Genomic DNA, 13,380 nt, shown 5'->3' on the forward strand with positions numbered 1-13,380 from the left:
TAGTTTGGAATATTTTGAAGGACTCATGGTACCTGGTGGAGATGGCTTTGCAAATGTAGACCTTGAATTTGAGGTGTCTTCTTCAGTGGTCACGGGTGAGAGGAATAGTAAGGGAGGAAGTCACATCTATTTGAGGCTGATAGGAGTTTGGACTTGACATTAGGGAAAGTGAGGGCAAAGTTCAGGGTCTCAACGGAGACTTGCACAGGCTATGACCTTTAGGCATGGATGGTGACAGGTAGGTTCCTGAACTGTCATCCCAGGGCTGCCTCTCAGTTCTTGGCTGTGACTGATTTTGCTTTTCCTACTAGATCTTGAAAGAATTTTTTTTTTTTTGGTGGGGGTGGGGGGAGGCAGTACTGGGGTTTGAACTAAGGGCCTTGTGCTTCCTGGGTAGGTACTTTGCTACTTGAGCCATTCTAGTCTTTCCCACTAGATTTTGATGTGGATATTTTTAGCTGATGTCAGAGGCCTCCTGGTCCTGGGGTCAGTGTTCAAGAGGCACATGGGCTCCTTTGTGCTCTGCCACCTACCTGGTTTTTCATCTGCTTCTTGAGCTGGACAAATTTTTGCTGCTCTTGCTCCAGAGGCCAACCCCTCAACCCAGCCCTGTGGAATGTTTGGCTTTTCCTTTTCCACATGTTATCTTCTCCCTTTTTCTCTAAAGGTGATTCTTCTCCTCTAACTGAAGCATGATTGTATTTATAAAGGGTTAAAGATAGAAGCTTTGACTGACTCTTCTCTTGTACCATCTGAGTGAAACAGTATGTGTATATGAATGTGCATACCTGCGGGCAACCTTTGAAAATTAGGGCCATCCTGGGAAATCTACTCATGCTGTTTGAAATAAGTTGACCTCACCTGTCCCATGCAGAGGTTGTTTTTTCACTGCGATGGTAAGAAGCTTCTGGAGTATGAGTGGGATGACTAGATGATCCAAGGACCTTACAGAGCATTGGGACATTGGGATTTGGGGGTGATCATTACAGCTTTTGTGTGCAGAAGCCAGAGTGGGTTGGTTTCCTATTCTTTGTGATGTGGTACTTTTGCTACTTTTGTTCCTGGGACCAATGATAGTGTGATACCACACATATTATGCTAGCATATATATGTGTGTGAGTACGTACACACATATATATATGTATATATACATTTATAAGTATATATTCATTCTCCCCCTCACACTCTCATACACACACGCACACACATATATTTCTGTATTGACTGTCACCTCATTCTCATTGGTTGCTTTTTTTTTTTTTTTGCCACATGGAGGCTTGAACCCACGGCCTCCTAAATTCAAGTCAAGAGCTGTACTATTCGAGCCACACCCCTAGCCCTTTTGTTTGTGTGTGTGTGTTTTTTGTTTTTTTGTTTTTTTTGAGATGAGGTTTTGCTAACTTTGCTTAGGCTGACTCTGATCTCTTGATCCTCCTACCTCTGCCTCTCTAATAGCGGGGATTACAGGTGGGCACCACCATGCCTGGCCTCATTGGTTCCTTCTTAAAAAAGACTTTTCTCCTCATCACTCTTTCTGGTGAGTGTATTTGTACCCTGTGAATGGACTGCAGAAGGTTTTGCCATGGAGCTATCTGTGCTCCAGCGTAGTTTGAGGTGAGTGGATTGGAAGTGGGTGCTGACAGGTGATGACCTGGCTAGAGATAGGAGCAAGGAGATGATGCACGTGAACACACTTCTCCTGGGGCAGGAGGCAGGCCTCAAGGACAGACTCTACTTTGCCCTTGGCATCCTCTTGGCTTGGCTGTCACATGGACAGGAGTCCTGAGGTAGGGGCTGGGTAAGCTTTGAGGTTTACCTTGTCCTCCGTGTGCCTGATTGTCCTACAACTGGCTAACAGTGTAGAAAGAACCTCAAGAGGTCACTGGATTACACTCAAACTGTCTGGGACCATGAACCATCTCAGAAAACAACTCCCTGGAACTTCCTTGGTGACTGGTTATTGTAGTCAGAACCTCTTTCCTTAGGTTCAACTGAAGTCCAACAAAATCCGTTCTTCCCTTTGGCTCAGTTGTACCAGCACAAAGACTTATACCAGCACCACTGTGTTGGTGTAGCACAGAGCCTATGCTGTATCCCAAGAGCTGCTCCTCAATAACTAAGACCATCGAGCCAGGAGTGCTGACACCTCACAGTGCTCACTGGTCTCCCAGCAACCTGAGTGTGGGCTGGCTAGTATTTCATGTGGTGTGGGCAGAGGTGGCTCCATGCCAGGGACATTGGGAAAGAAAGAAGCCCCAGGAAAGACTTGGACTGAAAAGAGGACATTAGTAGGATGCCCAGGGCTAAAAGTTTTTGTGCTTAAGCCACTTTCTGGAAGATAATCTTGGAGCAGATGAACATTTGGTGCTGTTCTGCCAAAACTGGGCGGTGTATATATATGTAACACCTCCAAGAGTGAAGGGGCATTATTCCCACGAGTGAAAAACAGCAGTGGCAGTTGTGTTGAAATGTCTTTGAAGTGTCACTTTGAATGTGTAAGACCTTTTCCTTTTGTATCAGGAAATTCATATACAAGGAGGCCATCAGGATGGAAGCCAGGCAGGAGGAGGCAAGGGGGCTCTTCCACACCCAGTGGTCTGCATGGATAAGACAATCTAGAGCCCTTGAGCTCCAACTCTGCAGTCAGCCTTCTAGCAGCCAATACTCCTGATCTGCCCACTCCCATCCTGTTGGGGTTAGCAGGGTCTTCAGACCTGGAGCAGGAGAGGATTTTGGTGCAGCTGGACTCCCCAGCACAGGAGTCTCTTTGAGAGTGCATAAGAGAGTGGTGGTCCTTTGTGGGCTATATGTCAATATCTGCAGCCTTTTGTCACTATTAAAACAGGGATGCTCCTAGCATTTAGGGGGTGGAGGCCAGGATACTGCAATACTAGGATATACAAGACAGCCTCCACAAGAAAGAACTGCCAAATATCAGCAGTGCTCAGGATAAGAACCCCTGAGTGATTTGGTCAGTGGTTTACTTAGTTTTCTTTCTTTTTAAAAATTTTTAAATTTAAATTTTTAAGTTAAAAAAGAATCCCCCCCCATGGGGTTTTCTTAGGTGGTCATGGATAATTGTGCTGTATGATTCTTTTTATGGTACTGGGGTTTGAACTCAGGTCCTACACCTTGAGCCACTCTACCAGCCCTTTTTTTTTGTGATGGGTATTTTTAAGATAGGATCTTGTGAACTATTTGCCCAGGCTGGCTTCGAACACAATCCTCCTGATCGCTGCCTCCTGAGTAACTAAGATTACAGGCATGAACCACCAGTGCCCAGCAGTTTTATTTCTTAAAATTAAAATACACATTTGATTTGCTATTAGCTCTGTTCTTCAATAGCACCGGACTTGCCTGTTAGATTTCCTGGCTTGGAAGAGTGATGGGGTGTAGTTAGCCTGTAGCCATGTAGGAAATGGCAGTTGTAGAATAGGGGTAGATCTGTTCCTGTTCTGGAGGGGTTTGTGTGGTGTCCCCCTGCACGTCAGGCCACCCGAGGGCTGGCAGAACTGCCTGTGTTTATTTCTTACTCAAGGAGTACATACATGTCAGACCACCATGCCTCATCTGGGTGTTTGTCTCTCAGAGTAGCAGCTCTGAGCAGCCTGTGGCCACCACACCTCTGGTCCTACGAATCCTGTTAGGCCCAGCTCCAACCCTCCCTGGTTGATTTAAGCACTATTGAACTATAGCATTTTATGGTTGGTCTGTTCCCTTAACACTTAGTCATGATATGTTGGGAATTGTTATTTGACTTTTATACATATTACTATTTATTTTCATTTATTTAGATGTTATCTTACCAACTAGATGGTGGCATTTCCCTCCCATTGTTGGACCTCTGATAATTCTTGGTATCTCTCTGCATTGTCTGGCATGGACCAGATGCAGTAAATATTTGTGGTGTTGCACTCACCAACTTTGTGATTCATTTCTATAGAATTTCTATCCCAGCTTGGGAAGGGTCAGGGACAGGCAGGAAAAGAAAGAAGGTGGTACTAATAAGATTAGGCATGTGGTGACCCTTATCGATTACCACAGAGGAGAAACACCATCCAAAGAGTTTTGAAAACTGGTCCTCCTGAGCTGGGACCTTGTGAGGCAAGTGGGTGTCTGAGGGTTGCAGTGTGTTCTGAGGAGGGCGGTCATAGTCCTGGCTCTGTGAGGGCTGCTTGATGACCGCTGCTGGGGCAGCAGCTGGCAGGCCCAGTCCAGCTTCAGGAGCTGACTATTGCCTTTCCAGACAGTTCTGAGTTGGGACTAACTTTTGGGAGTCTCTTCTCCTTTTTCGGGAAATTCTTTCTCAATACACCCATGAACTGAATAACTAGTGGGTGTGCAGAAGAGGCAGATTTCCCAAAAAAGGAAAAGAAACTTCCCTAATGCAGGCTGAGGTGAGATGGGCTCAGGGTAGCCACGCTGACAATTAGGAAGCTGAGAGAAATCTGGTGGGGCCTCCTGCTTTTAAGGAGTGGATGGAACAAAGGATCTAGAAATACGAACTGCTGCCTATCTCCTCTGCTTTTTGCTCCCCCTGGAAAGGTTGCCCATGACTCTCCCAGGTTCTGCCACCTGTGGCTGAAGCTCTTGAGATTGGCATGTGGCTAAGGTGCTATCGTAAGCTGCTCAGAGGCTCTAGGGCTCTCAGGCCTGTTCTCTTCCTTTTCTGTGAGGCAGCAGACTATAATGTTTGTTTTTGTTTCTTACTGTGATAAAATACATACCAAATTTATCACCCCAGCCATGTTAAGTGCTCAGTTCATGGAGTTGGGCACACTCATACTGTTGTGCAGCCATCACCACTATTTATCTCAGAGATATGTCATCTTCCCAACTGAAATTCTGTCTCTGTTAAACCCCAACTTCCCATCCCCCTTCCCATTGCCACGGCAACCACTACTTTATTTCTATCTCTGAATTTAACTCCTCTAGGACCTTCTCTTACCAGAAATGCTTGGGCTAGGTAGTGTATGGATTTTTGGATTTTTTCCTATTTTTGGAATATTTGCAAGTCTAACTATGAAATTTACTTGTGTTTCACCTATACCTTATATACATAGCCTGAAGACATTTTTTTGTTTTTTCACTTTTAGCACACATTCATTTTGACTGACCTGTCACATGAGGTCAGGTAGGCATGGAATTTTCCACTTATGGTATCATGTCAGGACTCAAAAAATTATTGTTTGGAGCATTTCAGACCAGATTTTTAGATAAGGGATGCTCACCCTGTCTAAATCTGGCATATTTCACTTAATGTCATGTCTTCAAGATTCACCATGTTGAGCTGGGTGGTGTTGGCTCACAACTGTAATCCTGGTTACTCAGGAGGCAGATATACCCAACACACATATACACTCACACACTCACATACACTCTCACAAGGGGCTGGCGGAGTGGCTCAAATGTAGAGGGCCTGCCTAGTAAGCATGAAGCCCTGAGTTCAAACCTCAGTTTTGCCAGAAAAAGATTTACCATGTGTAGTATGGGTCTGAATGGCCTTCCTTTTTTTTTTTTTTTTTTTTTGGTGGTACCGAGGTTTGAACTCAGGGCTTTGCACTTACTAAGGAGGCTCTTTACCAGTTGAGCCACGCCTCCAGCCCTTTTTGATTATTTTTGAGAAAAAAGTCTCACTTTTTGCCCAGGAAAGACTGGACTGTTGTCCTCCTATTTTAGGCTTCTTGCCATAGCTGGGATGACAGGTGTGCACCACCATGCGCAGCTATTGGTTGAGACAGGGTAGGCTGGCCTGGAACTGCATCCTTCTGATCTCAAGTCTCTCAAGTAGGTAGCATTATAGGCATGAGTCACCAGTGCCTGTCTCCTTCCTATCTAACTGTGGTAGCTCTACTGCTTTTGAGCCGTGCTTGCTCTGAGATGTCCTATGCTTCTCTAGCTTGGAGGCCTTGGGATCTGTTAGGCCTAGCCCTGGAGCTAGTTGTGGTGCTAAGGGCTGAAACTTCTCTCCTTCTCACTCTTGAGAGTTCCTAAGAGAGTTGGGATTGATGAGAGCTGGAGAACTTGTCCAGATTGTTTTGGGCACTTTTAGCTTAATATACTTCCTGAGACAAAGTAGGGGAAGCCATTTTGGCTTTGGGGTACTTGCCTTTTTCAGGGACAGCTATGGGTTTGTCAGTCCCATAGGATGCCTAAGTCCAGCCAGAGAAGTTAACTGGCAACTTCTGTGTTCCTGTGTGTACAGTGCTGGGCCTGTCCTACAGTCCTCAGCAGACTTTGCTAACACTGGGTTCTGGCAGCTTTAAAGTTTGCTTCTTGTAGGAGAGTCCAGGAGGTCACATGTATCCCAGGACCCTTGTCCATGCTGTTTGTGGCAAATTTCTAACACTGTTGGATCAAAGCCATTGTACCAGTGTCCAAGGTGCCCAGACCCTAGCTGGGAAAGTCTGGGAGCAGGGCATCATTACTGGGATCTGCTGTCTTAGGAACTGAAACTTGAGGCTTTCACTACCTCCTCTGCAGTTGAGCTTCCTAGCCCCCAATTCTCCCTGAGCTGTCACTGCCCTGTGTCAAGAATCTCTGCCCTGTGGTTTTTAGGGAGCATTAGCATTTGAGAACACTGCTTTGAGCTCTAGCTTGCTTTTTCCCTGCTCAGAGATTTGCCAAGCAGGCCACTCAAGCAAGTGAGAGAACAACTTGTTCTTCCTTTGTTATGGGGCCCCTTGGCTTTGTTTTATTCTTTGGAGACCATATGGGTATGGGATCCATGATAAAGACCAGTACGGAAGGACACAGGGCCAAAAGAAGGTCCCTCTTACGAAGTTCAGGTCCATGGGGACTCACATGGACATGTGGAGATTGAACCAAGATGCAGACATTGCAAAAGGCAGTGGGTGGTTGGGGGAGGCAGAGAAGTCTTCTGGGAGGACAGAGGGGACTCTTGGCTACTACCTTCTTGCTCATCATTCATCGTGGAGGATCAGGAGAAGCAGTGTAGTGGCCTTGCCTGGATCCATCCAGAGGAGCAGTGAGAAGGGCCATTCTCCGTCTCTGTGTGAGCAAAGCATGTGGCTTCTCCCTTCTTTCCCAGGTTCTTAGCTGAGGAGTTCAGCCAGGGGTATGTGGGATGGGACCTGCCACTGTCAGGTGCAAGCTGTCACAGATAGAATAGAAGAAGGGGGCTATCAGGATCCTCCCTGATGGATGATGCTGTTGCTGCCTGAAGTTCCATCTCCTTGCCAGGGTGTCTGTTTTCAGAGTGAGGCAGCATCACATTGCCCACGTTGAACTGGAAAAAGCCAGCCATCCATAGATGAGGGTGACGGAGACAGGCTTGCCCAGGTCATGGTAGCTCAGGTCAGCTTGAGGGGTGAGGTCTTCAGTGAAAGATGCAGCAGCATTGTTGCTGAATGGCTTGTTGGCCCACAGGGAAGAAAGACCTGTTTTTGAGTCTGTCATCTTGGTGGTAAGCCTGGTCTTGTGTTTACTTCTCAGATATAAAGTACAGACCAAGCCCAGGACACCAGGATAAAGAAACAGGGATAGAGCAAGTGGAGGAGGGCAGAAACCCCAAATCCACTGCACCTTAAAGGACTTTGAGCAGTCCCAGCTGTGCCCCACCTCCAACTAACCTTACAAGACTGTTCTGTTGGGCAGAGAGTCTTAGAGGCATGATCCTCTGTCCTTCCTCAGGTGACCTTGGTTCTGGGCTTCCATCTATACCTCAAAATCTAAAATGAGCAGGCCATTCTCTTCCTGAGCCTACTGCCATCCTGTCAGTGGACTGAGGAATTGGTGACCAGTGAGGCCTGTGGTGCATGTGCTACAGCTGAAGACAGTGGTATCAGCTGTCTATCCACAGGGCATAGTGGCTGTCACTGGGACAGAAGCCCAGGATTCAACTCCTCTAGGTATTGCCTACATTGCTTGGACTAGCCTAGGTGATCAATGCAAAAGTGAAAAGAAGTAAGGCACCAACCACAGATAGCTTTTTTCACAGCCCCTGGAAACTTGCCCAAGTAACTTGCCCAAGGTCAAGATTTTTCCCAGGCAGAGTTGCCATTCTTGCCTGGAGCCATGGATTACAGGGTCATAGATTGAGACATGCTAGAGCCTGGTTAATGTTTAAAGAGGGCTGCTCTGCCAGGGTAACCTGGAGAACAAGCCTTGCACCTCTATGGCATGATAGACGCTGCTACTGTTGGGTGGCTGACACCTGTTGAGAGGATGAAGAGCCCATAGTGAGCTCATATGACAGGGAAACCACAGGGAAGCAGAGGACAAGGCTGCCTGTTAATTGTGTCTGCAAACTGCTCTGAGGCCAGCTGATGCTGATTTGAGCCTGGGTGTGGGGATGCATATGCCTGGCCTTGTCTTCCAGTTGCTTCTCAACAGGAGACATAACCTGCAGCAGCCTGTACTCTGGTCGCAGCAACATGGTAGGGGGGGCGGTGTGGGGGCTACTCTCACTGTAGCTGGAGGGACCATGGTAGATGCGTATGGTGTTGAGATGAAGGGAACTCACTTAACAGGAGAGGGAACTGAGACCTAGAGGGGTGGAGGAGTCTCCACAGCCACCTGCCTGTGAATTCTAGATGCAGATCCCACCTCTACTGGTGGTTTTCAGAGCTGGGTGTCCTTCATGAGCCAGTCCATTGAGATACTGAGGGACATACATACCTCATATTGTCCATCCAGTGGATCCCTGAGTGAGAAATAGGCACACAGTGATTGTGGGTGAGTAGAATGTGCCATTCAGGACTGCAGCTGGCATCTCTGGCCTTGTCCTTGGATGCTGGGTCCTCAGCCTTATGCCATACTGCACACAGTTCTCCCAGCTGCCTGGCTTCATAAGGCAGGGACTGCTGGAGCTCTTATCTCAGGGTCCACTGAGGGTGTGAGGATGTGAAGAAGAAAAGTAAGAGGCTGGGGTGGTGGGGTGACTGGGTTGTATGTGATGAGAATGCTTCCAGTTTCTTACCTTTTGGGGATCTCCATTCCAAGATGGAGGACGGAGAACAATTGATGCTCTGTACAATGAGGTGGGTGTGGTTCTTTATGAATGCTGGCGTTCAAGAGAATGAAGTATAGGTAGTCATTAGGAATGGAGTTTCACTGTATCAACAGTGATCGCATGGTGACCCTGTTGGGCAGGGGGTGCTAAGCCAAGTATCACATCAGAGCCCTTAACAGGAAATGATTCATGAATTTCTCTGGCCCTGCCTGGCTCTGTTTCAGTTGCTCCTGTCATCCCATCAGTTACATCTAGTATGTCCTCCAAAACCTCCTCCCCTCTGGAGGTAGGCAGTATAGCAGACACAGCACAATTTTCAACCAGACTCAAGTGGTCCCTGTGCCAGACCTTGACTTCTCTGCTTTGTATTCAAGACCTATGACACTCATGTGGAGAGCTCATATTAGATAGCTAGCAGTAGAGATTCAGAGAGGAGTGGCTGTGAGTAGGTCAGATACATCCTGGTTGGTCACATACTGGTCATGTGTCTGGGTACTGAATTGTGCAAAACACCATGGGGACAACAGCCACGTCCTTGAGGATCAGGTTGGAAAGGCAGAGATTTGTAATCTATCTTGCCAGTCGCCTTCCTGGAATGAGAATAGGGGATAGAGAGACCAGAACAGCATTGGTGGGAATTCTCTAAGGCTCCCGGGTACCTTTAATTTTTCTTCATTTGCTCCCCATGCATGTTCTCTTTCTTCTCTTGGACTCATTGGGTTAGCAGATCCCTGTGCTGGGCAGGAGAAGAGGAATAAATGTTTGCTGTTTAGGCCACTCATCGTTTTTCTGTCTTTCTTCAGGGGTCTTAATGGACCTTTTGTATAGGTGATGGTAATGGACACACAGTCTGTTTGCTTGGCTGCTCCCTAGTTCTGCTGTTATGGACCCAATGGGGTGAAGGCAGCAGAGCCAGCCAGACTAGGGTAGGCTGTCCTCACTGCTCTCTCACCTGCAGAAGAGACAAGAGGAGGATGTGTGCTGTATTCAGCTGGCTTGTTTCTCCATTCACAGCTACTTGGGAAGTCACAGGTGTATATGCTTAAAGATTGCCATGAGGCTGCCTATGCAGTGACTTAAAGGATGCTGTGTAGGACACACTTTTTGGGGTAGAATCACACATTGAATGCTGCATTAGCAGGTGGCAGTTTTGGCCTTCGTGGACTCTTCCTAACTGGGAGAAAAGTATTTGCCTAATTTTAGGACATGTTCAGTTATTTGGTTGAAAAGTTTTACTTCCCCCAAAGTCAAGTGTTTAAACTATGTAACAACCTTGGAGTTTGGAAGTGGCCATTCCCTAACTCTACGCAGCCGGAAGTGCCCCAAGGGAGAATGCTTCCAGTGAAGAGTATAATGCATGGACACACATGTAGAGAAGTGCAAGAAGTGCCCACTGCTGAATCTGGGCCCTTGGGAGCAGGAACCCAACTATTAGATTGTTGTTTTTATTTCTCATTGGCATGATAGTGGGGCAGGAGGTTTTTGGGAGAGAGGGGGATGTTATATAACAAGTAACCTTTTTTTTTTTTTCCCCTGTTGCTCAGTACTTACCCTTGAGTCTTACTCAGGGATACTTCTGACATATGTGTCCCATTTTTAGCTAGATGGGAATTCTAAAGGCTTTAAAGAGGCTTTTTTTTTTTTAAACAATATATGTACATAGTTTAAAAAGTCAGCTATGTAGAAGCAAGAATTACAACATCAGAGAGTGCCACCCTACCCTGGGCCTCCCTCTGCCTGAGTCTGGCTCGCAAGAAAGCCAACCCCTCTAGCCAGGGTATTCTAGTTCTTATCTCTGTGCTGTTCAGATAAAATTTGTTGTGTTTTGTTTGTCATGGTGCTAAGGATTAAACCCAGGGCCTCACATATACTAGGCAGACACTCTACCACAGCCCTCTAAGTTTGTAAGTAACATGTGTTTTACTGCTACTTCTTGAGTTTCAAAAGATACTGTGTATTGATTTTATGGATTTAGTTCTTTTCACCTGACTGGCCTGACCTCCCTTAAGTGCATGTTACACACAGATGTATAAGTACATGGGTGCAGTCACATCTCCTCACATCCTTCATCCTGTAGGATGGCTATATTGAGTTAAATATCGGGATGAAGTCAGTAGAGTTGCATTATAATGACATTGGCAGTGTAAAAAATAAGAGTGAACATTCAAGCCCTGTAGTAACAGGATTATATTCCCTTTTTTGGGGTGTAAGTGTGGGACTGGGGTTATAACTTAGGGCTCTGCACTTGCAAAACACCTGCTTTACTGCCTAAGTCACAACTCCAGTTCATTTTACTCGTTTTGTTGGAGATGGGGTCTTTTGAACTATTTGACTGGTCTGGCCTTGAATCTTGATCCTCCAGATCTCAGCCTCCCAAGTAGCTAGGATTGTAGGCATGAGCCACTGGCACTCAGCGACGGTTCCTTTCTTATATAGAATTTCGTTTTTCTTGCCATTAATAATCTTTCCCCACCTTCATTTGCTTTTTCTGCTTAACTATCCCTAATTGAACTGGAAACTTTCTGACAACTGAGTAAGTCCTCTCAGTATGGACAGATGCCTAGGCAGCTATTCTTTTTTGTTCTGATGATAGTGGTGACACTCCTCATGGGCCTTCATCCTGAGAATTCCCTTCTTCCTTCTCCTAGGTTTTGTAGGTCCGTCTCCTTTGTTCTGCTTTTCCTCTTCTCTTGGGCAGCCTCCTGAGAAAGGTAGGAGGGAAGAAAGGCCTTTGAGGCCCTGCCATCTGAGAGAGCCTCTCCCACCCACACTCTGGATCAGTGGTTGCACTGACTATAACATGAGGTTGGAAATCATTTTCCCATGGAATTCTAAAGGCATTGTTCTTCCACTGTGTCCACTGTTGTTATTGAGAAAAAGTTCTCACTGATCCTTTGTAAATGTACTGAACTTTTCCTCTGAGAACTTGGGAGCTTCTCTTTATCCCTGGAGCTCTAAAATTACATAAAGATGCCTTGGTGTGGATCTTCTTTCTTTCATCAAGGCCAGGAGTCTGTGCACCTGTTAGTATGGAAAGTCCTGTCCTTCTGGTGGAGAATGTCTGCTTGTGCTTATTTCCTCTGATTTCCTTTGCTTTGTTTTCCCTGGAGCAGTGATTGGGCTGCCGTGTTCCTGAACAGAGTCTCTAATTCTACTGTTTTTCTGCATGCTTCGTTGTACCTAAGATTGTGTGTAATCCCTGTCTTCTAGCCCTGTGCTCTTGTTCCAGTTCTCAGTTTTAGGCTCTTACAGCTCACTTTTGTGCTCCCTAGTCCTTTCATAGTGTCTTTTTTGTATTTCACTGATGTAATACTTTCTCTAATACAGTTATTTTGAAGTCGGACATTTACCATCCTAGCTCCTTTTCTGTCTGTGTTGGTCTTGGGCTTTCTCAAATGAGTGGTGACCTTTAGAATGAGATTGTGCATGTGTATGGGGTGCACATGGGGTAGGAGCTCACTGACAGACCCTGACTTAGAAGGACTGTCAGGCAGGGAACCGGCTCCTTTGGGACGACCCTTAATTACCCCCAGAGATAAACCCCCTCATCTCCATTCTTTGGCTAATGCCAGATTCAAGAGGTCTTTCTCTTGGGCAATTTAGTTTCCCCAAATATAAATCGTCTCTTCTCCAGTGTAGGGAGACCATTGGGCAGCAGAAGGATTTGGGGTGGAGCTTCGACTTTCAGGATGCAGACTATCTCCCAGGTGTGTGTGCTGATCCCAAGTCAGCCTTCTAGATAGTGACCCTTTGGTTGCTGCTGGCTGGTACACAGGGAATCTCTGGCTGGTACCCCCAGGTGCCGAGCCTTCTGGTGTTCCAGAGCAGTGTCAGTCTACTTCCTCCTGGCTACCCCCTGGAATCATCCTCTGCTCCATCTCCTCTTCCACATATCCAGTGGCTCCCTACTGCAAAATTTAACTGATACATCATGTGTTATTTTCTCCTGTAGCTTTTTGTCCTTGAGAGAGTTTACATCTTTCTTTTTTCCTTTATGGCATTTTTATTAGGGTTTCAGCAGGGAATTGAACATGCTACTGTATTTGGCCATGTGTTATGGGAACCCTCCGTATGTGTCAGGAGTGATCTACATGCTGATGGTATGTGCTGGTCTCCTCTGTGGGTGAGGCATCCCTGCCTTCCCCACTGTTTCAAACTGTGGTTCCCTGTTCTTGTTTGGTCCTGTGAAGGTCATGCACCCATCTATCTCTTCATGTGTACTTGGAAGTGTTTATGTGAGTGTGTATGAGTGCAAATGCACCATACCTGCCAGGTGATGCCTATGTGTTTGCATCCTGAATTAAATATACCTATCTATAATTTGGTTCAGTCCTTTTGATGAAAAAGAAATATTTTTATAAATGGTTGAAATTGCAAATTCTCCTTACTGGAAGCCCAAGAGTTAA

General features: G+C 46.3%; 1 protein-coding gene across 13 annotated transcripts in view; it reads left to right on the forward strand.

Moving 5' to 3' along the window:
• Positions 1-13,380, forward strand: part of Mprip (myosin phosphatase Rho interacting protein) — a 130,124-nt gene that overhangs the window by 33,900 nt on the left and 82,844 nt on the right. The gene's annotated exons all lie outside the window — the stretch shown is intronic.

Source organism: Castor canadensis, chromosome 11 (assembly GCF_047511655.1).
Source record: "Castor canadensis chromosome 11, mCasCan1.hap1v2, whole genome shotgun sequence".
Lineage (NCBI taxonomy): Eukaryota > Metazoa > Chordata > Mammalia > Rodentia > Castoridae > Castor > Castor canadensis.